General features: G+C 41.0%; 1 pseudogene; it reads right to left on the bottom strand.

The window, feature by feature from the left end:
• Positions 1-1,003: 1,003 nt before the first annotated feature.
• LOC140483526 (heat shock 70 kDa protein-like) lies at positions 1,004-21,148 on the bottom strand (annotated as a pseudogene).
• Between the last annotated feature and the right edge of the window lie 1,157 nt (positions 21,149-22,305).

Genomic DNA, 22,305 nt, shown 5'->3' on the forward strand with positions numbered 1-22,305 from the left:
GTCTTCTGCTTGAACTCTATTTCCTATGGGATTGTCATACCCTTTGATATTTCTGAGAGATTAACAATCTATCTGACCCTGCCTTGAATATACTCAATTATGTATAACGTACAAACCTCTGAGGGGAAGCAATGCTGTGTACCTTATCCAATTACTTCAGAGTCTTCTATGTTGCAATGATGACAGCTCTCACTCTTCTAAACTCTGGGTAGTATAGAGATTTACTCAGCCTCTCATTATGAAATATCTTCCTCATTCCAGAACCACTAGTGAACCTTTTGCTGACTGGCTCCAAGGGAAGAATTATTTTATGTGGAGCATAGTATAACATAGCTTCCTTATTAAGTCAGGTGAAATAGTAAGTCTACAATGTCTACTTTACAGTTGCATATTATAACTAAATAAAAGCACCACTTATTTTTCAAACAAGTCAATTCCATTCCTACTGGAACTCCATGATGACAGTTTTAAATTATTGGGGCCCAGAGTTTCAGTCACCAGATAATTGGAAACTTGACATGTGGCATTTGGCTGGAGACATGTCAGGACCCCATGGAGATCACAGTACACAAACTGATGGAATTGTTCAAGTTGATAAAACTTAGCACGAGGAATTCCTCAGCGCCTTCTGAGAAACCTTGCAGGAGAGTTTCAACATACTTCTCTCAATAGTTAGCATGTTAGATGGAAAAAACCTAGCCCCGCTGAACTAAATAACTGACCCCCTTATTTCACCTCCCATGCCGCCCAATCTGAGTCCTCACCAAAATGCTGCTTGTCCCCCACCTCTTTCTTGACCTAACCTGACCTGGCAACTAAGTCCTCCTGGCCTACTTCGACTACCTATCTCAGTCATATACCAACCTGCCCAGCTGCTACCTGTCTCCCTATCATTGCCACCCTACCTACTTACCTTACACACACTATCCTCTTATCCACTTACCTCATCTAGCCTACCCACTTACGCTTTCACCTCTACACTTACCCAGTCACACGTGTGCATTCACTCACACACATTCACAAATTCAATGGAAAGCTGTTTAGATACCTCAAAGCCTTTCAGTCCATTTGTGAATGATGAGCCGTTAATGCAGTGAAACAAAGGCATGGTTTCTAAGCAGATTACCTTTGCTGATATCTCTGAGGTTTTCTGGGCAGAATGAGTTCTGTAGGATCTTTCATAGGATGATTGACCTGAAAAAAAATCGGAGGAAGGCAGGGGTCTAATTTTTTTTTTTGTCTGATCAAAGTTGGAAAGAAAGCTCTTGATTCTGAGTGGAAGATTTCTATCCATGTTTCCAATGTGCATTATTGCACTCCTCTTATCAAGATGACATTGAATAGAAAGTGAAGAAATAAAATTGTCACTTAAAATTCAAATTACTGTCATTTCAATATTTCCTTTCCAAAATTCTTTTGCTAAGTAACATCTATTGTACATAGTTTAATTAGATTTAATTTAACCTGCAGTAAATTGAACATAATAATATCTACAGTGATCTGAGAAATGTCAGTCTAAGAGTTTTGCAGTTACACAGATTGAGAGATATATTCTCCTCATGTAATGTTCTATGTCACCATCACCAGTTGTTGTTCAAATCAGTAATGACATCTATTCAGGATTGTGAGATTCCATCATGGATCTTCATGTGGTTGAATGGGCTGATTCTCAAGCCTCAGATCTTTGAACACATGGGACAGGATGCCCTATGAGATAGAGGGATCTGGACTGCAGGAATTACTTCCTTATCTTTCCTTTGTTAATATTGCTCTGTCTCATCATTAGACATTGGGACTCAAAGCATGAAGAACTCAATGGACAATACATTGCCATTTTGAATGACTAAGTTAATAGCAATTAACTTAGTCATTAACATAAATTATATGTGTATTAAGGAGAGCAGAGTTTATTTGAAGCATTTCCCCAGAATATTGGCTATTTAACAGTTGAGAGAACAGAACCTAACTGGAAAATGATTATTAGCAATGTGGAAATAATGATCAGTTCATCAAAGTTGATTTTACATGAGTCTCACCTGAACACTTATGGATCAGACTCCAAGAAGTTGCTGCTATATCTGAATGTGAAGGCACGGTGTTGTGTCAAACCTGTCAGCAGAAAGTAAATTGTCAACCACGTCAAATACAAATTATGCTTGACTATCTCCAACTATATGTTTTCTACATAGCTTTTTCCTTGAATATTCATACATTGATATTTGAAGAATCAATAACTCACAGTAATGAAGCCTCTCAGCACTCACATTTATGGCACACAATTTAACAATGCACATTTAAATTATTAACAAAAATTGTTAAACTTTATTGCAATTTGCTGTTACTTTTATTTCCCCACCTGTTTCATTTTCATCCTTTGTTATTTTAATGTGTTATGACTAGTGGCAGGAGTGCACTAGTAATCAAGTCCCACAACTCTATGAGCCATACCAAACATTGGAATGGCTTATATAATTTTCAATCACAGAGGGTTGTTTGAACATTTCTCCCGATTTTCCCTCTGGTTCCTTTCCCATGACCTCTGTCTCTCACTGTTCTTTCATCGTCACTCAGTTAAAATCTCAGACCTCATTTCCTAATAGCACTGTGGGGTTTCCTTCAAAACTTAGATTGTATCGTACTCACTCTACCTAACCTACTCGTAATTCTTTAATACCTCTCCCCGCCCCCCAACTTTCTCAGTTATAAGGAAATGGTGGGTGGCACGGTGGCACAGTGGTTAGCACTGCTGCCTCACAGCGCCAGAGACCTGGGTTCATTTCCCGCCTCAGGCAACTGTGTGGAGTTTGCACGTTCTCCCCATGTCTGCGTGGGTTTCCTCCGGGTGCTCCGGTTTCCTCCCACAGTCTAAAGATGTGCAGGTCAGGTGAATTGGCTATGCTAAATTGCCCGTAGTGTTAGGTAAGGGGTAGATGTAGGGGTATGGGTGGTTTGCGCTTCGGCACGGCAGTGTGGACTTGTTGGGCTGAAGGGCCTGTTTCCACACTGTAAGTAATCTAATCTAATCTAATCTAATCAAACTCCCATCTGAAATCGATCCCAGTTTCTCTAATTTTTGTACATAATCTCATGCCTGTGGAAACATCCTTTACAGCATCTCCAATGCCTTCAAATTCTTGCAAAGGTGTAATACCCAGTAATATACTCAGTATTCCTGATGAGGGATAGTCAATGTTTTGTCAGAGTTTAACATAACTTGCTCACTTTTATAATCAGTATCCTTACTTGCAAAAACTAAATATTCCAACTGTTCTAACCAGTTTCCACCATCGTCAAGAGTTTGTGACTATCGATCCTCAGGACCCTCTGAAATTGCACTCTCTTTCCAACCCACTTTCAAAATGATACCAGTCAGAATACACTTTAGGGTCAAATTTACAGGCCCCACCTGCATTTCAGAAATGGGGATGCCATATAAAATAAACTGGTAGCTCACCACCACCCTCCTTCACACCCCCTGTCTGATCCTTATATTTTGGTGCTTAAATAAGCCATTAGGCAGCACTCCTACCCTTAGTCATATAATGCTACTGGGGCCCTTAAGCTGCCAATTAAGGTCACTTATGGGTTTGTTTCCATTTCCACACCATTACACAAGGAAAGCCAGCAGGGAAATGACTAGTCTGCTAATCTGAGGGCAAGGGTCAAAGGATGTGAGGGTTACCTCTCTTCAGAGTGTGGTCACCTGTGACCATCAGAGATACCTCCCTTTTGTGCCTTCCTCTGGATTACTGTCTGAACAGGATTACAGAGAAAATGCAGAGCAGCACTGAGTTACAATGCTCAGAGAGCCAATATAGGTGTAATGATCCAAAGGACAACCTCCTGAACCATGGCAATTCAGTGATGACCAGTTAATTTGTGTTGTGATGTTAATTGAGAGATGTATTAGCCAGGTCATTGGGGATAAATTGCAGTGGAATATTTTGCCCCCATTAATGCAGCACTGGTCAGATCACATTAGATGAGTGTGCTGCAGTCTCTGGTGTGGAAATTTGAACCCAAAATCTCATGATGAAGTAAGACTACTACCATGGCTGACAGTCTAGTGGCATCATAGCATCTGAGAAAATGGAGGGCATTCATTCCAAAGATAGCCAACTGACATTAAACCTTCAATTGGCTGGTCATTATTGTTTGAATTGTGAAATAACTATACAGAGGCTGGTATCCTATCACCAAGTCATCCTTTATTTACTCATACACTATCTGTAGCAAGCCAGCTCAGAGTCAGTCACCCGTACTAAGAAGGTTCTAATCTTCTGCTTATACCTATTTTCCCTAATCAATCTGTTCAGTGATGCTATTACATGCCTCTGGAGCAGCTGGGACTTAAATCTGGGCCTTTTAATCAAAGGGTCACCACACTTCAGGCAAGAGCAAGGAGTTGAGCAGGCAGGACCTTCATAGTAACCTCAGCTGGTGTGGGAAATGAACCCATACTGTATTGCAACCCAGCCACAAGTTTGGAGTAAGGTGGCTATTAACCTTAGCTTTATCATCAGTACTCTAAAGCTAACTAGCTACATCATCTCTGGGTTATATTGGTCAGCCAGGTCTTTCCTGATTGGATTTGTTAACCTGGGCCAATCAACAATCTTGTAGTCAACAAGGTCAACCTGGTTCCAATCACTACAAATTGATACAAATATAAAGTTAATAAGATTGTTGTTTTGAAGGTGTTCCTTTAATTAAGGGTAAAATGGAGGAATAAAGGGTGAATTAGCCAATGCTGAATTTGAATTGACAGCAAGGTTGCTTGGCCTAGTTGTTAAAGCGGAGGTAGGCCATCATACTGAGAAGAGGATGCAAGACCTTCATACCAATAAACAAGGGCATGAGGCAGCTATACAGGTAAAGGAACTACTACCACAGAGATATTAGCAATGTCATGTTTTGCAAATAATTACACTTTAAGCTAATTAATTTCAAGATAGGATGGGGCCAGGTGTCTAAAAGATAGCCAGTTAGCATTTCTACCAAGAAACAAGACCCAAGTGATTCATAAAAGTGAGCTTGAGATGGAAAGAGTCAATAGTATACCCTACAGTTGAGTTATTAAATTTCTTTTAACTTAATATAACAGCATGGTGGCTCAATGGTTACTACTGCTGCCTCACAGTGCCAGGGACCAGGGTTTGATTCCACCCTTGCGTGACTGTCTGGATGGCATTTGTGCACTCTCCTTGTGTCTGCATGGGTTGCCTCTGGGTGCTCCAGTTACTTCCCACAGTCCAAAGAACTGCAGTTTAGGTGGATTTGCCATGGAAAATGTAGTGTTACAGGAATAGAGTAGGGGGGTGGGGGTGGGGGTGGGGGTGGGTCTGGGTGGGATGCTCTTCAGCGAGTCAGTTTGGATTCAATAGGACAAATGGCCTGCTTCTACACTGCAGAGATTCTCAGATATTATGGAATCTGACAGAAAAACTTAGTCTGAAAAGATCTGAGAGAGAAAAGAAATCTAGTATTAAGACAGAGAGACAGCTGGTCCTTCGCCTTAAGCAGAGAACATGCTGACCTTGTCAGTCACCAGCAAAAATGCAGGTGAAACCTCATTCAGATTGAAGCGACCTAGTTTGTGAAGTTTCAAAGGTGACTGCAAGATTTGCCTCACTTGGTTTTGGAGAAGTATTATATGTTACAGTATCCAAACCACAGTGGTTGACAGTGTCCTACCACAATTTCTCCTCTTATGGAGTCATACAGCATAGAAACCAACCCTTCGGTCCTATGCTAAACATGATCCCAAACAAAACTCATCCCACCTGCCTGCTCCCAGCCTATATCTCTCCAAACCTTTTCATGAACTTATCCAAATGTCTTTTAAAACATTTGTAATTTAACCCACATCCGCCACCTTCCTCTGGAGGTTCATTCCACACACAAACCACCCTCTGTATTAAATACATTATTGCTCATGTCTTTTTTTAAATCTCTCTCTTCTCCCTTTACAAATGTGCCCCTTGTCTTGAAAGCCCTCATCTTGGGAAAAGACAACTGCCATTAACTCTATCTATTCCCATTGTTATTTTCTAAACTTCTATCAGGCTGCTTCTCAACCTCCTACACTCCAATGAAGAAAGTTCCAACCTTTCTTTATAACTCAAACCTCTGTACCTGGCAAGATCCTGGTAAATCTCTACTGAACTCTCTCCAGCTTAATAATTTCCTTCCTATAACTTTTTATATTCTTTGAAAACAAAACACTAATTCAGGTTAATTAGCCCCTGTTAGTGCACTCATGACAAAAAAAGTATTGAAAGCTTACGAAACTAGAACAGAAACTTATTTAAAATAATATAATCAAGGGTGATGATGCACCAGTCTCTGCAGTACCCATCAGTCTCTAAGGGCTTCTAATGCACTCTCCTTTCCTTTACTGAGTCCCAGTACTAATTTAATTAGCAAAGGTAGAGAATAAACCACTATTGAGTCTTAATGAAAAGCTGCACCTGTGTTACACAACAGGATACAGTTTACTGCATGATAGCAAAAGGTATAAGCCAAATTAACTATTTAGGCATGAAGATTAAAACCACACAACACCAGGTTATAGTCCAACAGGTTTAATTGGAAGCACACTAGCTTTCGGAGCGACACTCCTTCATCGGGTGGTAGTGGAGGGCTCAATCCTAACAGAATTTATAGCAAAAATTTACAGTGTAATGTAACTGAAATTATACATTGAATTATAGAATCAATTTTTCAATGTATAATTTCCATTACACCACACCGTAAATTTTTGCTATAAATTCTGTGTTAGGATTAAGTCCTCCACTATCACCTGATGAAGGAGCGACGCTCTGAAAGCTAGTGTGCTTCCAATTAAACCTGTTGGACTATAACCTGGTGTTATGTGATTTTTAACTTTGTACACCCCAGTCCAACACTGGCATCTCCAAATCATATTTAGGCATAAATACAGAGACTATCAGTTACTAAGGTTGGCACATCTGACTTGATTGGGACCTTCTCTGCTTCTTTCTGACCCAAAAACTCTGTTAAATCATGGGGTTAGGTGGAGCATAATGAAACATCAACATTAACATTTTCAGAAGCAACAGGAAGGATATCCAATTCACCCCTCACCAAATAAGTCAGTTCTGGGAATGTTTTGACTGGAAAGGGAAAAGGAATGAGCTAAGAATTGTTTAGGCTCAACCATCATAGAACAACAGCAAGGTCTCAGCATTCACTGGCATTGAAAGATTTGGACCATTACGCGAGGGGACCAAATTCTTGGTCTCTAGTGACAGCAATAAATATATTTTGAGACTGTCCATTTGGCTGTATTTTGCTGTTAAAAGATAGTGTTTGGAGTAAATGCTTCCTCCAAATTAGGTTTACTCAACTGAATTCAAGATTATGTTGCACATATTATGGATCAAAAGTGCTAACATGCTTCCCAGATGGTGACACCAAATTAATTTTCTCCTCTCTCCCAGAAGACATCAATCTCCTCGCTATGCACGGTTCCACAGGAACCAAGCCCTTCCACACCTTAATGCAAGAGCCATTGGTCATGTTTGAGTCCAAATATGGTGGATTGGCAGACACGATAGGGTTGCAAATAATTCAAAGATTATTTAAAATTTAGGTCATTTAAAGAAATCAGCATATGATTGCCCATTATAAATGTGATAGTTAATACACAAGCAGCTACATGCATTTTCAGCACTGATGTACACCAGACCTCTATAATTATGCCTCACAGCTAAGATAGATTCTCTTGAATAATCAAAACTACATTATTATTTCCTTAGCATAGACATGTAACTTATCTTTGGCAGCCAGCTGAGATTGTAATAACTGCAATAGCTTTGTACTGATCACAAGCCCTGTAGCTAAAAATCACACAGATTGTCACAGCACTGATCTGTCAGCAGACTGAGGGAAAGTTATTCTCAGGAAAAGCAGTTCAAGATGCCCTGTACATTTAAATGAATGGAAAAACAAATTCATTGTAATTTAAATGTGCAAATTTTGGGGCCTAAGGAAAAGAGAGATACTTCCTTAATAAATGGATGATAGTTAAAGGGAAACACAATCCCATAGCCACAGAGAAAGCTGAAAGTGAATAGTAGATTGATAACTGAAACAATGAAATTTGAGAAAGAAAATACTTTAACAGCTGAGGTGTGAATCTTCATTGATAAGTCAAGCAAAAGTTTATGCCAGAAATGTAAAACTGTTTCCAAATTCTGATTTGTTTCTTGTGATACATGAGCATTTTCCATGACGGTGAAATGTAGCCTCTGATGGGATTTGGTTTTCATGGCTCAGCAGGTGGCAAGGTTTGTCCAACAATTTGGACAAGAATTATCAGGTGCCTGGTGTTCCATTTCAGCCAATTAATTAACATGCGAAGAAACAACATTGATAGAATAGCAAGAGCAGAAAAAGGAGCAGGTAGCTTTAATCCCGATGATTGTGCCTTTACATCATTCAGAGCGGACTATCAAAGGGCAACTAATCACCTCGGAGTAGCTCTCTTACCGAAGTCCAAACAATGTAATCATGATTGCAATTGCAGAGGGCGCATAGACAAAGTTTTTAATGTGAGTGATCCGGCCAGGTAAACTGGTGTTCTAGCCAGGAAGCAGCTGAGGAACTAATAACCAATCGCTCAATCTTGAAGCCAGGTGTAAAAAAAAATCTATATCCACAAAACTATTATGTGCTACTGTTCATCTTATGCAGTAACCCACTTGCATTACCTTAATCCCTTTCCTCCCAGGTTGCATGGCCCCACCCAATGCACTTAGCTGCCTGCTTGTTTGGTATCTACAGTTTGTCAGTCAAATTCAAATGAGGTCTATATTTACAATTGCAGTGTTCTGTTATCCATTGCAGAATGGGAATATTCAGCATGTTCTATCAGCCAGCCCACACGAAAGGTGAAATCACCTTCCATGTCTCTCACAGTAGAGATCGTGAGATAAAATATCAAGAATAAAGACAACAATGCAAAATAATAATCAATGCAGAGCCTAAACTAATATAATGTGGTTGCTGATTAACAGCTACATACTTTTTCTTTTGAGCAGCTCCACTTGATTGTGCAAGGTCCTGCCACAAGAGGGTGCATTGTATTGTGCCAAAAGTATTCTGTAAATAGCCATTCTGCAGTCTGCACCTTTCTTGCTTTTAATTGCAACTATTTCTTCAATTCAGTAAAATCTTGAACATCCCCAACATGATGCATCTAAAATTATAATGCATATTATAGGTGTTAGGAACAAATCATGGCATCACTCTTTGAACGATGAAATCATTCTTTCTTTCCCTCTCTTTAGGTAACTCAATTGATAGTTAATTCAGCCACACGAATTTAAACTTCCTTCTTTATCATCCTGCTGTTAATTTGATAATTCTTCAATCTGATTTATTGAGATGTGTGCTCAGGACCAAGATGCCTGTCTTCCGTCATTAGGACATTATTGGCTTGTTTTCACTGACTTGCCATGTTATGAAGAGGCTTCATATTTAATATTTCTTAAAGGATTTATGTGAGGGGTACGTGAGATGGAGCTCAGAAAGAAAGATATATGGAAGAGACAGGTAAACAAGAGGATTATGGATGGCAGACCAGGACAGAAGAGAAGCTGAATAAATGTGATAATGAGAGCAGAGAATGGGCAACCTATGTGGAAAGCAAAGCATGAAATAGGCCGGAGAGTAGATGAAAATGGGTTGGCTGTGCTAAAAGCAACCCACTGCATAACAAGACTGGGTTTGGTGAAATGGTGTGGGTGTAAAACATGAAAGGAATCAGGCTCGAACGTTATTGTGTCGAGTGTTGAATCTTAGATGCTGTAGGGTCCCCAAGTGGAAAACGAGATGTTGTTCTTCCAGCTTGTGCTGAGGCTAGCTGAAACACTGCAGCACACTATGACAGAAATGTTGGTGTTGGAACACAGTGGCTTATTGAAGTTACAGATCATAAAAATGACCGCAAACTTCCAGTTTGCTGCTCGTTAGCACTATTGATCAATACTTCCAACTCCATCCTGATGATTAGGATTAGACTGATGGGCTTGGGTTGGATTTGTTTTTATATACAGAATATACTTGGGCAATTTTCACATTGCAAGGAAGGTAGCACTGCTGAAATGGAACAGCTTGGCTAGGAGTTGGCAAGTTCTGGAGCACAAGGCTTCAGTAGTATTGCCAAAGTATTACCAGGACCCGCAGTCTTTGCAGTGTCCAGTAAATCTTGCTATCACAGGTAATGCAATGGCTCAGTGGTTAGCACTGCTGCCTTACAGCACCAGGGACCCAGGTTCGATTCCAGCCTCAGGTGACTGTCTGTATCGCGTTTGCACAATCTCCATGTGTCTGCGTGGGTTTCCTCTGGGTGCTCTGGTTTCTACCACAGTCCAAAGGTATGCAAGTTAGGTGACTTGGCTGTGATAAATTGCCCTTAGTGTCCAGGGATGTGTAGGTTAGGAGTGTTAGTTATGGGAAGTGTAGGGTTGTAGGATAGGGGAATGGGTCTGGGTGGGATCCTCTTTGGAGGGTTGGTGTGGACTTGTTGGGCCAAAATGATCTATTTCCACTCTGTAAGGATTCTATGGTATCACATGGAGTGAATCTATGATGCTGGGGATCTGTCGAGGAGGCTGAGACAGATCTTCCACTTGACATTTCTAGATGAAATTTGTTACAAATGCTTCCGTGTTAATTTTTGCACTAATTTGCTAGCCCTTCCTCCCATCACCGAGGATAGGGTTATTTATGAAGTGTCCTCCTCTCGTGAGTTGTTTGATTGTCCATTACCATTCACAAACTGGATGTGGCAGCACTGCAGAACTTAGATCTGATCAATAGGTTATGGGATCATTTAGCTCTGTCTACTACTTGCTGCTTGTGCGGTTTGACATGCAAGTAGTCCCATATTATCACTTCACCAGTCAGACATCTCATTTTTAACTATATGGTGCTGATCTTATCATGTCCTTCTGCAGCCTTCATTGAACCAGGGTTGATCCTTTGATTACAATGAGAGAATATCCTGGCCATGAAGTTGTGGATGGTGTTTGAACACTATTCTGATGACCTAGAACATCTTATGGATGCCCAGCTTTTTGTTCGATCTATTCAAATGTAACACTGTGGTCATGTTATAAACACAAGATTGAGGGATAAATTGAAGGTGGGAAGGGTGGGGCAAACAGGTGGTAATAAGCAGGAGGTTTCTTTGTTCTGATGGCATGACACTGCATAGACCCAGATTCAAAGTTGAAGACTGCCAGGACAATTCCCTGGCCATGTGTATTCCATTGTACCACTTCCTCTTCTGGTCCTGCATTGCTAACATACTGGACAAACCAAAGGATGGCAATGGTGAAGTCATGGACACAGCCACACTTACAGAATAAAACCTTACAATGTCATGCTATTGCTTGAATTAACCTCAGCTGTTGGAAAGGAAGATTTTTCAGGGTTGACAGGGCTGTCATTTCCAGTAGTTAGACTGATATCAAGTGGTCCACCCTGTTTCATTTCTTTGGGACATATTTTTAGCTATTTGCTGCAATTGAGTGGCATGTCAGGCCATTTCAGAGGGCAGTTAACAGCCAACCACATTGCTGTGTGTCTGGAGTTTCATTTAGTCCAGAACAGGTAAGCATGGCAGATTTCCTTCCTTCCTGCACCAGATGGGTTTTTACAAAAAGCAACAATGGTCTCATTGTCATTATTAGCCTGTTAATTCCCAATTTTTAAAATTGAATCCAAAATGTGCTATGTGGGTTCAAACCCTGGTCTCCAGTACAACACCTGGCTCTGGATTACTAGTCCAGCATCTATACTATGACACTATTTCCATGAGTTTAGGGGAAAGTCTTTTTGGTCTTCTTGTTATGGATCAGATCAGACCCCCCAAAGTATATTATGTAGGTAGTCTAGATTCTGCCTTTTATATTTTTTTAAAAGGTAAGTGTAAGGCACTGTATTCCAGATATGATTTAATTGTTGCACCACTAAGCTTTCATCAAAATACACTTTATTCTTACAGTACAGTTAAAATAAAACAAAAAGAAGAATTGGCATGACTTGCCTCTATTGCAGTACTTAACAAGATAATGTGTTCTTTAACCACTCATCGTTTCCTGTTACAATATCAGCAACATTTTATGAGTACACCCTTGGCAAAGGCAATTCAGCAAAACAATTATTTTTCTAACGTGCTGTCACTTCACTCGGGCAGCAGAGCATTTAGCTCTAGCAGCCAGAAAACCCATCAACTCACTGAAAGCAAAACCAAGTTCCTTTTAGTTTGCGTGTGCCTGACTCCATCTATTCATGATTCTTTTGTCTTACTTTTTGAAAAATCACATAGGGAAGACTCAAAGCTCAGAAATTGCTGGAAAATCTCAGCAGGTCTGGCTGCATGTGTGGAGAGAAATCAAAGTTAGCATTTCAGTTTGAGTGACCCTTCCTCAGAACTCAGTTTTGAGTTCTGAGGGTCACTCAACCCAAAACATTAACTCTGATTTCTCTCCACAGATGCTGCCAGAACTGCTGAGCTTTTCCCGCAATTTCTGTTTTTGTTTCTGATTTACAACAACCACAGTTCTTTCAGTTTATATTGAGAACTCAAAGTTGCTTACTTATAAAGCTGAATGAAGGAGACATTTCAATACCATTGTGACAACACCACTCTGCAAGAGAAACAGGACAGAATAGACCTCTTAAAGGCAAAGTATTGTCACATTCTGACAGTGATTGGAGGGACTTCACAATGTTATAATTCCTGAGCAATTTGTGTCTGAAACATTCCAGAGACAACAAAGTATCATGAATGGCTTGTCCACACAAGCCAGAAAATCAGAGCAAGAGTTCAGAACAATTTACACTTTATCCTTTTTGTCTCGAAAGACCAAATCAGATTGACCAAAATGGTTTTTAATCAAATGAGGTATTTGCTTTTTTGCCTCTTTACATGTTGTGTGTGTGTGTGTTTTGGAAATATTTAGAGAGATAAGCATTTATATTTCTATATTGCTTGCATCTTTATTTAATGAGTGTTCATTAAGAAGCCTAATTGGTAGATTTTTTTTTGTTTAGAACTTAATGTAGATAAGATATTTAACTGACCAGTTTGGTAGCTGTGGAGTAGTGGGACTGACGCAACAGAGCACTCCTTCAGTCTTGGTCATAACCCCACATTAAAAACAATTAAGAGTCTAAATGTGTAAGGTCAGTCTAAGTACAACAGATGCTGCTAGATGCCCTGCTATACAAACTAACGACCCAACAAAAATTAATGCAGGCACAAGTTACCATGGAAATATTTTGCAACAGTCATCAGTGTTCGCATTATTCATTAGCAAGAGATTCTAATTTATTTTTATTGCTTTCACCGGGTAGTTATTCACATGATTTTCCATGCCAACTCTTTCAGACACAATTCACAGCATCAATTTAAAATCTGATTAACCTTCTTCACATCAAAATGGGCCTCCTGTGTTTCACTGTCATTACATTGCCAAGAATGTAATGAGATTTCTTCCTCAAGGATCACCATCCCACAATATGTGCAGACTCTTAGAGAAGTATAACAATCTTAAAGATTAGTAAGTGAAACTGGTCTATTCAGAGAACAAATAATATAGTAAAGTAAAATTTGACTGCAGAGGGGATGTGAAGCCTGATGAATTCTTTCTGCGTGGCCACATGCCTGCTCAAATTGATACATATATAAGGTTTAAATTGTATTTTAATTAATGTGCTTATATCTTCAGCTACAGTGTAAAGAGATTCAATCTTTATCCTAATTAAGCAATATCAGCAAGATGAGTCAGTTCCAGGCCTGTAGCCTCAGAAAATTTAAAATGGGCAAAACAATTAACATGAAATGTATAAGAATAATTAAGTTACTTCAGTTAATTAATCCAATGTAATTCGATCCAAAGGTTCATATTGCTAAGGTTCAACTTGGGTGCAATCAAAATGTCGCAGATGCCAAAAAACCTAGACCATGTAGCCTGTTGACAGCAGTTTGGATGGTAATACTTTAATGGTTTTAAGTTTTATTTCGTACTGTACTTAGGGATGTTGTGACAGTGATAGTGTCTCTAAGTCTGTGCTGGAAGATCTGGATTCAAGTCCCACCTGCCCCAGAGATGTGTCATTGCAATCATTAGTGGCTTGACTGTTTCCTACCTAAAGGTCCAGTTTCAGTTCTAAAGTTATTTTCTAAAGTCTCCTAAAACAACAAACAAATGTAATTTTTAATTTATCAATGATAATATTCCTGCCAGAGTAACGATTGTCTGATAAATGTACATTATGATTATGTGAGAGGTAATTTCGGTTTAAACTTTAAGATGTGCCTGGACCACAGACTGATCTATAATAAAAGACAAAACTTTTGTTTCTTTTCTAAAACATTTTGTATACTCAAAAGTAGAATAGTTTAAATTGTGCAGAATGCTGACAATTTGTGAGCAGAGTAAAAACAAACAGGCCCTTGATTGATGAAACCATTAACACAGGCAGGGAAGAATGAGTCCTTGACTGATAATACTGCAGGGTGAGAGAAACAACTTTGGAGACTCTGAAGACTTTGTGATAAGGGTGCAAATCAAAGAATAATGATGTTTTTAAGAATGTGAACCTCATGGCTCGTTAGAGCCAGGAAGGGGAGGGTCTGGAGGCATTTGTTGCAGACTTTGTGATAAGGGTGTAAATCGAAGAATAATGATGTTTTTAAGAATGTGAACCTCATGGCTTGTTAGAGCCAAGGAGGGGAGGGATTTGTACTGTATATAATGAGAAACTTTGTAAGCCTCAGCGCGCCTTTTACTCAGAAGGCTGCCCGACTCTGCAGACTTGCTAATAAAACTTTGTTTTCCTGAATTTGTCTAGAGCGATTATTAAGAAGCGATTTTCGTTTCTAACAACTTGGGGGCTCGTCGTCCGGGATCAACACTCCGGCCGCGGGGGGAGCTGAGGAAGGACATCGGAGAAGGTGCACCCTGCTGATTTCAGCAGTCCCTGATTCCTTGCTTGTCGCCCCGCGCGGCTTGAGCGAGTGATATCCGGGAGGCTCAGGAAAACAAAGGAGGGGTGTGGCCGAGGCAGTGGGGACGGTTAACGATCGAGTAATTTCGGTGCACCGAACCCAGGTAAGAAAAACTTGCGGGGACCGTGTTTCCGGACGCCTGGGGACCTACGGGGTGCCTGTGGATTTTTCTACAGAGACGTAGGACTCAGGTATCTAGAGACCGGGGCTGGCCTGTGAGGGATTTTGCAGAGACCGTGTTTGCGGAGGAACGTGTACCTACGGGGTGCCTGTGATCTGTGTCACAGAGACGTAGGACACAGGAATCCAAAGACCGGGGGTGCCTGCAAAGGAACCTGGGCGATCACGGGACTGAAGGTCCGGGAATTGGCTACATTGTGATAGATTATCACGGGAGAAATATGAAGTCCTCGGAAATGGGAAATAAGGGATCTAAGGCGATTAAGGGATGGGCTGGGGTATGTTTTGTTATTTGTAGATAGAATAAGTATAAGTAGCAGGAAATGATCTTGGAAACATATGTTGTAAAATCCATATAAGTGGGAGCTTATAAAAATAATGGGTAAAGATGCTGCTGGGAGTTGTCCACAGACCCATCAACAATAGCTTTCTTTGGGACAGAATAGTTCAGGGAGAAAATAAGGTGTGTAAAAAACAGGCAGTATATTTATCACTGGTGATTTTAATTTTCATGTAGATTGGGAAAATAAAGTTGCCTAAGGAAGTCAGAAGGACACTTTTCTAGAATCATATGTTCTACATCCAAATGGGAATCAAGCTATTTTGCGTCTGATAATATATACTGAGGAAGGTTTAATACGTGATCACAAAGTAAAAATAAACTCTAAAGGTTACAGTGACCATAATATGATAGAAGTTAGCATTCATGTTAAGAGTAAGAAACTTGGGTTGAAAACAACTGTGCTATAAACTCGAAGAAGGTAGGCATTGTGCAGAGTTAACTGGAGTGGACTCAGAAAGAAGTTTAATAGAAAAGACAACTAATGAACAACTGCACACTTTTATGAAAATAGTTCATGACTCCCAGTTTCCTCAGTGAGGAAAAATGATTCCAGGAAGGGAATATCAAAGAATGATTAACCAAGGAAAAAAAAAACAGACAGAGTTGAAAGAAAAGTCATAAAAATGGAAAAGATTGTGAGAGAATCAATGTCTGGAAGGTATCAAAAAAAAACTTAAATTTTGCTGCAAACAAAAAAACATTTATGACAGCAACAGACACACAATGCATGAAAATTGGTCCTATCCACTTAATGATTCAAATGGTTAAACAAGCTTTTGGAGAACACAAAGGACATCATCTGAAAATTGGTTGTGCACGGAGAGAAATTGTATTATTGATAGCCACTGCTCGGATGTTATGCATTTTCCACCAAAGATATTTAATTGTGATTACTTTCCCCAATAATTGCATACAAATTAAGTCTGCAAAGGCTGCCAATTGTTATAATACCACCTTCTTGTGGTCTGTATGAAAATAGAATCTCTGTTGTATACTATTTATTATAAGGGAACACTGTTCCAACTACATGACAGAAAGAATAGCTGGCTTGCTTAACTGTAAGTATAACCTGTCTAAACAATAACTTCTCAGGATTAGTGACAACTGACTGAATTTCTGAATCATACGGTGCATTCTTGTAGTGTGCAGAAAACTGAGAAAGAACTCCATTAGCAGCTAAAAGGGTGTAAACTACTCAATGTATAAAACATACAGGAAACAGTTTGCAGAAAAATTCACCATTGACACGTTTAATTGCTACCATTCAAACACCCAAACTTCAGAAATGTAGGCCATCATTTACCTAACTGTGCAAATGTCCAAATCAACTGGGTTTACAGAAGCCCCGAGAAATTCTAAAGGACTGTTGCAATTTCAGGGAGGTGGGGGGATGGAATGGTGGAGAAGAGAGACCAACTGAAAATGATATTACTTTGAAGAGAGTTAAAGTTACAATCAACCTCTTCAATTGTTGGTCCACCAGAAGGGTCCTTTCTGACTTGTTCTGAGAATGGCCCTTCGGGCATACCTCCCTGGTAAAGTTTGGCAATGATGGGCTTGCATATTTTTTTTTTTCAAATCTTTCAACTGCTGCTCAAAGTCCTCCTTCTCTGCTGTTTGGTTTGCCTCCAGCCAGGAGATGGCCTGGTTACACGTTTCGATGACTTTGTTCTTATCTTCCTCACTGATCTTGCCTTTCGTTTTCTCTTCCTCCACTGAACTCTTCATGTTAAATGCGTACGACTCCAGGGAATTCTTGGCTGTAATTTTCTCACGCTGCATATCATCCTGACCTTTGTACCTCTCCGCTTCCTGCACTATCCTCTCGATCTCCTCCTTACTCAACCTGCCCTTGTTATTGGTGATGGTGATTTTGCTCTCTTTGCCAGTGCTCTTGTCCACAGCAGAGACATTCAAGATGCCATTTGCGTCAATATCAAAGGTGACCTCAATCTGTGGTACACCACGTGGCGCAGGAGGGATCCCACTGAGGTCAAATTTGCCCAAGAGAACTCCGGAGGAAAGGTCTCCTGGCTCACACTCCGCCGCTCGACTTCCTCTTGCATAAGGTGGAGCCCGGAGACTGGGTACTTGTTAAGACCTGGAAGGCCGAAAAGCTCCAGCCGCGGTGGGAAGGACCGTTCCTGGTTCTGTTAACAACTGAAGCAGCTGTTCGGACGAAAGAGAAAGGGTGGGTCCACGCATCGAGGATAAAGGGGCCTGTTCCGCCTGAAGGAGAAAGCACTTGGAAATGCGAGCAAGGGGACAAGCCGTTGGTGGTAAAACTGAAAAGACAGCAATAATGAACTCTACTTGGACTGTATTGGTGGGGATATTGATCAGTTTACTCCTGTATGTGGGGGAGGGTGAGGGAAGATGTGACAAATGTCGAACTATAGTAAGACTTGGGATTTGAATCTACTCGGGAACATTGTGTCCCATTCCTATGTGGACGATTGGTGTTACGATGTGAGTGCACGACACGAATGTTGGGAGGATGGGAGACCCTATTATCAGGTATATAATAAAGGATACGGTGGCAAAATCCGTGGATGCCCTATAAATGACCGCTGGGTGTCTATTAGCAAAACTGGGAGGTGGGACCTATCCTCCGTGTTGCTCAGGGAGCAGGTTGACAGAGTCAAGGAGACCAAGATACAGATCACTGATCGGGGGTTGGGGAAGGAGCAAGACCGTTAGGGAACGGTCGTGTTCCCTAAAGTGCCATCCGTATACGAAGAGGTAGAAGGAAAAATTGAACTCCCTGATGTAACACAAAACCTGTTTATTGATCTTACCTCTAGGATAGCCACTGTTTTAAATGTTAGCAATTGCTGGGTTTGTGGGGGGCCGCATATGTCAGAACAATGGCCATGGACTGGTCACAGCTTAGACATATGGGAATTGCAGCAAACCACTTGGACTCATGTCAACGACAGAAAAAGCCAGGGGTGGAGACTGACAAACAGCCCTGAGGGCCAGTTCTGTATTGAAGGCAAGGGGACCGTGGAGGTAGGGATTAGTCCCTGTCAGAATATGTTGGATGCAACCACGCGAGTATGGTGGCCTGAGGATATTACTTGGTACATTGCAAACCGAGGTCATAAAAATTGCGTTCCATTACGTACTGATTCCTCCTCTGACGAACTAGGTTCTGATTCTTCCGATGGCATGATGAGAGTCTGGAATGGTGGTTGTCGGGGGAATCGATGCTGGGATACTCCTGTCCAGACTCTGGGTCAGGAGTCCGAATACTGGATTGCAGTGGTCCTGGTCCTTATGAGGGCGTCCCCGGGGTAAAGGAGCTGTGGGATGACGTTGTGAGGCAGGGAGGGCCTGCTCCAGATGGCCTATTTTGGATATGCGGTAATCGGGCATACTCCAAACTGCCCATGGGATGGGCTGGGGTATGCTTCCTGGGTCTAATACGACCTGCGTTCTTCCTATTACCCCGGGAGGAAGGCGATGATTTGGGGATTAAACTCTTTGACTCCCTCCGTAGGTCACCAAGGGATATCCAAGTCAGTGATTGGGGGGATGAGTGGCCACCGGCCCGGATTATTGAATACTACGGGCCAGCTACATGGGCACAGGACGGATCATGGGGATATCGTACTCCTATCTATATGTTAAATCGAATTATCAGGCTCCAAGCAGTCGTAGAGGTTATTACTAACCGGACTGCCCTGGCCCTGGAGCTGCTGGCTAAGCAGCAGGATCAGATGAGGGCTGCTATATATCAAAACCGTCTTGCCTTGGATTATCTGTTGGCCTCGGAGGGGGGCGTGTGCGGAAAGTTTAACCTGACTAACTGCTGCCTAGAAATTGACGATAATGGTAAAGCGGTTTTGAAAATTTCCGATGAAATTCGGAAATTGGCCCATGTGCCAGTACAATCTTGGCGTCCTCTTAGTGGCATCGGATGGTGGGATGGTCTCCTAGGTGGTAGCTGGTGGCGCACGGCGTTGCTGGTGGTTGGGGGGGGCATGATTCTTCTTCTCGTATTACCCTGCCTAACTCCCTGTATTCAGTTTTTAATTCAGAAAAATATTTCCCGACTCCAGGCAGTGGTGGTTCCACAACATGGGACGCCTGAACTTAAAGTGATGTTGCTGCGAAAGACCAAGGATTTCCCGGGCCCTTGAGGAGGGGGGGCTATCTTGGTCAGGCACATCTTAAAGAAAGAAAAGGGTGGAATTGTGAGAGGTAATTTCGGTTTAAACTTTAAGATGTGCCTGGACCACAGACTGATCTATAATAAAAGACAAAACTTTTGTTTCTTTTCTAAAACATTTTGTATACTCAAAAGTAGAATAGTTTAAATTGTGCAGAATGCTGACAATTTGTGAGCAGAGTAAAAACAAACAGGCCCTTGATTGATGAAACCATTAACACAGGCAGGGAAGAATGAGTCCTTGACTGATAATACTGCAGGGTGAGAGAAACAACTTTGGAGACTCTGAAGACTTTGTGATAAGGGTGCAAATCAAAGAATAATGATGTTTTTAAGAATGTGAACCTCATGGCTCGTTAGAGCCAGGAAGGGGAGGGTCTGGAGGCATTTGTTGCAGACTTTGTGATAAGGGTGTAAATCGAAGAATAATGATGTTTTTAAGAATGTGAACCTCATGGCTTGTTAGAGCCAAGGAGGGGAGGGATTTGTACTGTATATAATGAGAAACTTTGTAAGCCTCAGCGCGCCTTTTACTCAGAAGGCTGCCCGACTCTGCAGACTTGCTAATAAAACTTTGTTTTCCTGAATTTGTCTAGAGCGATTATTAAGAAGCGATTTTCGTTTCTAACAGATTAGTATATCTAAAGACTTGCCTGAAACAGGAAAACTGTGGCCACCTAATAGGTACACTAGCACTTGAAGTAAGATCAATCCATTACATTCAGAGTTCTAGCACCACAACATTCCCTGGCAGAGGCAGTGGTAATTGTCAGGCAGATATCTCAAGGAAAAATGGACCTAGCATCAAATGGAAATGAACTGCAGTTAAAGGAGGTGTCATTAACCCCAAACATTATGAACATATGAACATTGAGCAATACTATTTGCACAAAACAGTGGACTGACCAAACTCCATCCCATGTTAGCTGATGTTGTTACTGGTTTCTCCTCCTTCGGTACGGTCCCTCTCTCCTTTAATTTGCTCTCATTTCACTTCTTCTAAAGAAAGCACTTCAGTCCTTTGTCCTTAAAAATTACAGCTATATTTCCAACATTCCTTTCCTCTCCAAACACCTTGAAAGCAATTTTGCCTCCCAAATCTGTGGCCTTCTTTGAAAGTATATATGTGAGTCATTACAACTGATACTGAAACAGACTTTATTAATCATATTACATTCTATTTAAATGAATATGGTAAACTATCCCTCCTCATCCTTTTTTACCATTTGAACACACCATCTTTCTCCAATGTCTCTACTCCATCATCCAACTGGTTTCACTTCTCTTCCAACTCCTACAAGTTACCAGTTACATTCTCACAGGATCCATCTTTGGCTCCTTTTTTCTTTCTTATCTCAGGCTGTTCCTCAGGAACTTGATCTGAAAACATGTCAGGTTCCATCGATATGCTGGTGATGTACTTCTCTACATCACTACTTTCTCTCTTTTGACCCTCCTGCTACTTCTGATTTTTCCTACTGCTTGTCTACCATCCATATCTAATGGGACGATATTTCCTGCATGAAATATTAGGAAGACCAAAGCCATTGTCTTCAGTCCCCGCATTAAACTTTATTTTCTGGCCACCGAGTCCATCTATCTGTATGTCTCTCTCTCTCTTGCTATCTCTCTCTCTCTCTCTCTCTCTCTCTCTCTCTCTCTTTCTCTCTCTAGTAACTGTCAAAGTCAAACCACACTGTTCAAATCATGACTGTTGTGTTTAACCCTGAGATTAGTATCGTTTGTCTGCCCTATCACTAAGACTGCGTACTTCCACCTCTGTAGAAATGTTTGACTAGCAACCTGGCCTCAGCTTGTGTGTTCATGTGCCTGTGTTACCCATTTTGTGATATGTTTCACAGACAGTAAGTCTGTACACCTTTGTGAGGTAAAGTTGCCACCTTCCCTGAAATTCATAGGGCTGCTTTCTCATTAGATAAAGATGACTGGTGGTGGTTTAATGAAAGGTCACCATGACTCGGGTGAGGGGCAAAGTTGAGGAGGTAGGACCTCTGCCAGTTCAGGAATTCAACTCATGCTGTTGGTGTTACTTTGCATCAGAGATCAGCTGCCCAGCCAACTGAGCTAACCAACCCTCACGCTTTAAAAGACATGCTCACAATATCATCACTATCGTGGCATATGGCCTGAGGGTATAAAAGTCTCAGATGTCATCTTATTTAAGATCACTAGAAGAATGGCACACCACTAAAAGCATATTTTCCTTCTGTAACCAAATAGTTTAGTACTAGCCCAAACATTTGTGCCTATGAATGTATAAATTGAATTTAATAGCTAGCTATAATAATTGTCTGCTAGATCAGTTAATACATATTACCCATCTAGTTTCTTATCGTATGAGATTAAATAAAAACATCACAGCTTCTGCCTGAGACAGCCCACCTCACAGTTAGCAGTAGTTACCATCCATTAAAAAAAAGTCCAAGATCTTGATGGTAAATATTTGGAAACCTAATTAAAAATCAACTTGACAACAGTCCTAGACATGAAAGAATTTGGACAAACAACAGCATCAGGTTCTATGAGTACTGACAGCCC

Source organism: Chiloscyllium punctatum, chromosome 12 (genome assembly GCF_047496795.1).
Source record: "Chiloscyllium punctatum isolate Juve2018m chromosome 12, sChiPun1.3, whole genome shotgun sequence".
Taxonomy (NCBI): domain Eukaryota; kingdom Metazoa; phylum Chordata; class Chondrichthyes; order Orectolobiformes; family Hemiscylliidae; genus Chiloscyllium; species Chiloscyllium punctatum.